Genomic DNA, 7,005 nt, shown 5'->3' with positions numbered 1-7,005 from the left:
ATGGGAATGAGACAGATGGTGAATCTCACGTGGGACATGGACTGCGTCTAATCTCAATCGGTCGTATTTATTGAACACTTACTGTGTGCAGAGCACTGCACTAAGCACTTGGAGAGTTCGATATAACGATATAAAAGACACAGCCCCCGCCCATATCGTGCTTACAGTCTAGAAGGGGAGAAATATATTAATATAAATTTAAAGAGTGCAGATCTGGCTGTGGGGCTGAGGTGAGGGTGAATAAAGGGAATAAAGTGAATAAAGGGAGCAAATCAGGGCAACTTAGAAAGGAGTTGGGGAAAGGAAATGAAGACTGAGTCAGGCAAGGCCGCTTGGAGGAGATTTGCCTTCAATAAGATTTTGATGGTGGGGAGAGTAATTGTCTGTCGGATCTGATAGCTTTGTGTCTGTCTACCCCGGGGCTTAGCACATAGTAAGCATCATCATAATTATCGTCATTAGCTCAATATCAAATCGGGCATTCAGTATAAGCTTGTTGTGGGCAGGGAATGATTCTGTTATACTGTACTCTCCCAAGCGCTTAGTACAATGATCTGCACACAGTAAGCACTCAAATACAAGTGAATGAATGAATGCATCTCCTCAGTTTTCCTGGGTCAGAGGAAGACGCAGTCTCAAGCCCTCCAGAAAACTGGTTTGAGCAGATGAGATGTTTGTCCCTTTGCATACGCAGTGTCATTCTTCAGGGTATGAGTAAAACTGAAAGATTTATCCCATTTACACAGAAAGCAGAATAAAGTGCCGAGAGGCCCACTGGCTGTCTCTCAAGCTTCGCCAGCTGCTGTCCTGAAAGAGATTGGAGGGGAAAATGTTAAAAGGCAATCAGGGTAACCTGAGAAGCATCTCTAAAAGCCAGCAGAAAGCTGCTTAGCTGGATTCAAGGTACCATAACAGACGATAATGAATGGTGTTGAAATTGGCCTTGCTCTCCAATGGCTTTGTGCATTCTATACAGCTTTATGGCTTTACTACATCTATGTCCCATGTAAAGCGATCGCTCTAGAGTCCCTTGATCCGGCTCCCGTTAGTTTTTCAGACAGATAGGACAACTTAGCCGAAATGCGTTGGCCAGAGCCACTGGTTGAGATGGGGCAGGCTCAGAGACAGACTCTCACTCAGCTGAATCCACTTAGGCACCGATTACACTGAAACACGCGTCATTATGCTCTGAGGGATGGGATTTCCAGATGTGCTTGTTCTGGAGAACGGTCTTGAGTTTGAACAGATTGCACCGATTCCTTTTGCATTCACCGTTGATGACTACCCACCCGTGGAAATCTCTCCAGGAGAGCAGGATGATTGAGACCCGTCGACATAAAGTCGTTTCCTAGTCCCGAAGAGCAAGATACCAGTCACTGGCTTAATATGAGTCTCTCCTCCATGAAGTGATGTCAAGTGATGCTCTTCAAAGTCCTTCTACCTCTTGGAATGCAGAAAGGTGGAGTGGATAAAATTGTGGATCACTTGAAAAGTTACCCCACCTCTTTGCCTCCTGACTCGTATTTTTTCACCCACAACGTGGGAATTGCTTCAGTAATGCTTGTATCTAAGGTCAGTTTCTAGATCCCACTTTACTGGTTTTTGCTAGAATGTAACTTACCTCACTCAAGATGTGAAGAGCGCTTTGGAAAACAAAGTGCCATTGTTATTCAACACATTCATTGTTTTGTAAACCACCCACCTACAGCTAAACATTTCATCAAGCACAGAAAAGTATTTACTGAAAAATAACCAAAGGCTCTAACTTTCCTGCATTTAGGGCACCACTCAGTCCACTGTACTCAGTAGGAGCTCAATAAATACGGTTACTGATGAGGAGGAAGCTACTGACCCTAACTGCATCAGGTAAAACTACTGGCAGCTTGCAAGTGAATGTGCAGAATCTGCAAGTTTATAATGACCTCAATGGTGTCTTCTACTTTAGTCGGACAAATTTGGTAGAATCAGACATACACAATTCAGCTTGACCGAAAATGGCGGCTTCTGGGCCGGCTATATCACTCTGTCCAACCGGGTGGGCCTAAAGCCTACCTGATCGGGTGTTCTTGCTGCCTGAGCACTGCAGATTCTGTGCTACCTCCAAAAATCAACGCACTGTCAATTTGCCTGGATACTGGGGGACCGCCTCGAGGAAATCCCCTTTTCTCTACCCTCTTGAAACCAGGGCAGAATCAGGGTGAGAAGGAACAGGGATGGAAATAGAAAATATGTTCATCACGTGGATAGGCTTATGTTTCACAGATATGGGGGTGTTGGGGGGTGCAACTCCAAAACCAACAGAAAACGGTTCCCTTCAAGCCCAACAATTTTTCCACAAATTAGCCAAAAAATGTCTTAGGAAAACATTGTTATTTTACCCATATTTCAACCCGTGAAATGTCCTCTAGGGAAATTCCATTTCAACCCACAGCCCATTTTCCTAGCAAGCTCCTAGAGGCTGTGATTCCATTAAAGTCCGCTAATCATTCAGGCCATAGGATCTGTCAACTGTTGATCTCCACCCCTAAAAATCCTACTCTCCTTCACTTCTTCCCACTATAGACATTTGTTTAAGTACACCTTTCTCGGTGGACCCGCAGCATGTGCCCCAGCCAAATTTATCACTTCCATTCCTGCACAATTTTCAGAAAAAGAAATCCATCTGACGTAACTCTTGGTTTGGAGTCCTAAGTTCTCCCTTGAATCTAAACACTCTTTTGTGCTAGACAATTAGACTGGAAGATCCTCAAGGACAAGGATTGTGATTATTATTTCTATTGTATTCTGTCACTATAGGCTTGTTGTGGGCAGGAAAACATCTACCACTTCTGTTAGGTTGTACTCTCTGCACACAGTAAGTGCTCAATAAAGATGATAGACTGATTCTGTAAGGTGAGAGCCACCCACTTATCCTCTCATAGCCAACTTCAGTACTTTTGTACATGCCCTATTACTTGGGCACTCAATCATCTACATAGCAAATCAGTCAGTGGTATTTATTAAGCACTTAGTATGTGCAGAGTACTGTACTAAGCACTTGGGAGAGTAAAATACTACAGAGTTAACTGAAATATTCCCTGCCCACAATGGACCTACGGTCTAGAGGACATATACATTTTCCTTTTTCCTCCCCACCTATTTTTTTCGTATCTACTTTCCTCCTACTCCTCCATAGCAGAGATCGTCTATGAACTCCACTGAACTCTCCCAAGCGCACAGTACAGTGCTCTACATAGAGCAAGGACTCAAAAATCGCTGAGGAGGAAGGGGATGGTGACAGACACGACAATGAGGAGGGGAAGGTGAGGAGGAGCAGGATGGTGAAAATGGCAGGGAAGCAGCATGGCCTAGTGGAAAGAACAAAGGCCTGGGAGTCAGAAGACCTGGGTTCAATTCCCAGATCTGCCATTTGCCTGCTTGCTAGACTTCACGCTCATTTTAGGCAGGGAACATATCTACTAACTCCGTTATGTTATCATCTGTCAAGCATTTAGTACAGGGCTCTACATAGAGTAAGTGCTCAATAAATACGATGGATATGTATCATTGGATAAGTGACTTAACTTCTCTGGGCCTCAGTTTCCTTATCTGTAAAATGGGGATTCACTATCAACTCTCCCTCCTACTTAGACTGTGAGGGGACGGGGTCCACTCCGGTTATCTTGTACCCATCCCGGTGCTTAGAACATAATAAGCACTGAAATACTACAATTCTTACTACATTTATGGTGACAAGTGATGCCTATGTCCAGTTTTCAGAGCATCTATGCTTGGCTCTTTATAGCCCACCCTGGAGATTTGCCCGCTGCCTTCTTAGAGGTCATATTGAAAGGTTACCGGCCTCATGCAGCTCCTTGAAGTCATTCACAAAGATGTGCATATGAGCCACTTAGAAGATATTCCTCCCACCCCACACCCCATTCATACTAATCAGTTAAGGGGAGAGATCGGCCACATCAATGTGCCTTGCAGAGTTCAACAAACAGCAATCTGACATGCACCCCGCTGATTTCTTCAGTAGACACTTTAGCTGGAGGCCAAAACAATAATTACGATCATAAATATTTATTGCCATGTCAAATCAAACAATTGGAGAAAGGAGCAGGGCCTCTTTACTGCACTGGTTAGTTGTGCTGAATGAGGGGTGGTGAGGGGGAAGAAGAGATGACTTTAATCATCCTTGTTTGGGATAAAAGATTTCATAAAATAAGTTCTTGACAGCAAGAGCAGAAGTTCATTTAAAACGGACACTTCCTTTGGGACAGACTTTAGATCAAGAAATCAGATGCCATCAAGACACTGGACTGGAGTGACATTTTGGTTTAATTAAGAGGGCCACTGTACAAACAAGCACTGTTAATATCACAACAAGTCTGACTCCAAGCTGTTGCACACAGTGAAATGAAAAGCCATCACCCAGATGATGCCTCAGGTATAAGATTCCCCCAAAACCTGAGTGTCTCATCATCAAATAGATGGATGGAAAAATAACTCAGATATGCACAGTCCTCTAGATATGCTTCCGCCTCCAACGCCGCCAACCAGCTTTCCCCAAATCACATAAACCCATTATCTACCACTACCAAGGATGTCTGCCCCCGATATTTATGTAATCACCAATTCATTATTACTCGATTTGTAAGTATTTTTTATGCTTGACTCCTTTGGAGTGGAAGATCCCTGCGGGCAGGGGTTGTGTCATTTAATTAGCTTTGTCGCTTCCTCTACGGGTAATTTATTTGAACGTCTGTCCGCACATTATTCATTCATTCATTCATTCAATAGTATTTATTGAGCGCTTACTATGTGCAGAGCACTGTACTAAGCGCTTGGGATGAACAAGTCGGCAACAGATAGAGACAGTCCCTGCCGTTTGACGGGCTTACGGTCTAATCGGGGGAGACGGACAGACAAGAACATTAGATTGGGATCATGTTTATTAACTCCATCGCACTGTACTCTAGAGCTCTTACATGGTAGGCGCTCACTAAATGCCACTGATTTACTGTTTTGCACTTTCCAAGAGCTTAATACAGCACACTGCGCCCAGTGGAGGCTCAATAAATAGACAGGTCACAGTACTGACTGCTTACTGTGTGCAGAGCACCGGACTAAATGCTTGGGAAAGTAAAATCTAACAATAAAGAGATAGATTCCCTGGCCACAAAGAGCTTACATACATCAGATCTTCCAGTCACATTGGACGGCTCACAACCTTATAAAACCAGGACGAAACATGAGCTCATGCCCCAGTCTCCATTTCCCCAGAACGGGATGCTGCTGCTATTACAGGGTCTAGCAGAAGGAGCGTAAGGCTGGAAGGCAAAGAGACCAGAGTTCCAAGCCCGGCTGCCCCTTTGGCATCTGACAAATCACCAACTGCTCTGTGCCTCAGTTTCCCTATCAGTAACACAGACGTCAATCCCTACCTCTCTCACCCCCCGAGATGTTGCGAGGCTAAAACAAGATCACAGGCATCGAAAGAAACACTGTGGAAAAACAACGGCGTCCTGCAAATCTGAGGATCGGCACGATGATGATTGTTATGAGCTGAAACTGAGTCAACAGAGTCGGTGTCCTGCTCCCCCAGCCTCGGGAAACAATCATTCCCTTTCCAAACCGACAAATGCATATTCATGGGAACATTTCAGCTGTTCAATGTGCTGCATTATGTCACCCCATTAGCCTCCAACCTGGGGCATCGAGATGCCATCTCGGGGGTGGTAGGTGAGAGAATCGATGTGCCCAAATCCCCATCGACCGGTCTGGTCCACGAGCAAGCCAGATGCTTTCTGTTGGTGAACCCCGGAGTATCACCGCCAAAAATCTGCTCATCACCCGAGTCGATGCCCAGCGAGGGAAACGGTCATGAGGCACTTGTTTCCAATCTGACCTGGCACACTGCACTCCCAGACAAAGCCTCTTGATGGCTGTCATTTGAGAAAAAATCTGCCAGTGTTTTCTTCATGGCAAAAACCTTCCTAAATGAGCCCATTTTAAAAACGGACTTTCGAGGAGCTTTCCGGGGGGAGGGATGGGAGGGTGACATATATTCATTTACAGAGCCGGTCGGTCAACCAGTCAATCATATCTATTGAGCACCTTATTGTGTGCCGAGCACTGTACTAAGCGATGCACTGTTCCTCCTCATAAATCAAGCATATTTAATGAGCAGGTACTATGTGGAGAGAACTGTACTTGGTAGATAATGGAAGCTCCTTGTGGGCAGGGAAGGTGTCTATCAGCACTTAGTTCGTTCATTCATTCAATAGTATTTATTGAGCGCTTACCATGTGCAGAGCACTGTACTAAGCACTTGGAATGTACAAGTCAGTAACAGATAGAGTTCAGTGGTTACTTGTCTCCCAGCCCTGCCAACCAAGTAAGAAAGCACTCAAGTTGTGAGCTAGGCTCTGGCTACAAGACAGGGTAGCAAAATCTTCATGGGAGCTGGCTCTCCATCTTGTCTGTCTGCCACCAACCCGTCGGCCAACATCTTCCCTCTAGCCTAGAACTAACTCCCTCCTCCTTCATATATGACTGACTTCCTCTCTCCACCTTAAAAACTTCATTAAAAATCACTTCCCCAAGAGGCCTTCCCCTACTAAGTCCTCATTTCAGCGTGGCTCACTGGAAAGAGCCCGGGCTTGGGAGTCAGAGGTCATGGGTTCGAAACCCGACTCTACCCCTTGTCAGCTGTGTGACTGTGGGCAAGTCACTTCACTTCTCTGGGCCTCAGTTCCCTCATCTGTAAAAGGGGGATGGAGACTGTATTAGACTGTAAGCCCGTCAAACGGCAGGGACTGTCTCTATCTGTTGCCGACTTGTTCATTCCAAGCGCTTAGTACAGTGCTCTGCACATAGTAAGCGCTCAATAAATACTATTGAATGAATGAATTTCCCCCAATCCTTCTCCTTTGCATCACCTCGCACTTGGATCTGTACCCTTTAAGAGCTTGATCTTCATCCCACCTTCTGCCCAACAGCATTTATGTATATATACAG

This window comes from Ornithorhynchus anatinus, chromosome 20 (assembly GCF_004115215.2).
Source record: "Ornithorhynchus anatinus isolate Pmale09 chromosome 20, mOrnAna1.pri.v4, whole genome shotgun sequence".
Lineage (NCBI taxonomy): Eukaryota > Metazoa > Chordata > Mammalia > Monotremata > Ornithorhynchidae > Ornithorhynchus > Ornithorhynchus anatinus.
The sequence above is the reverse complement of the archived record's forward strand: the minus strand, read 5'-3'. Positions refer to the sequence as shown.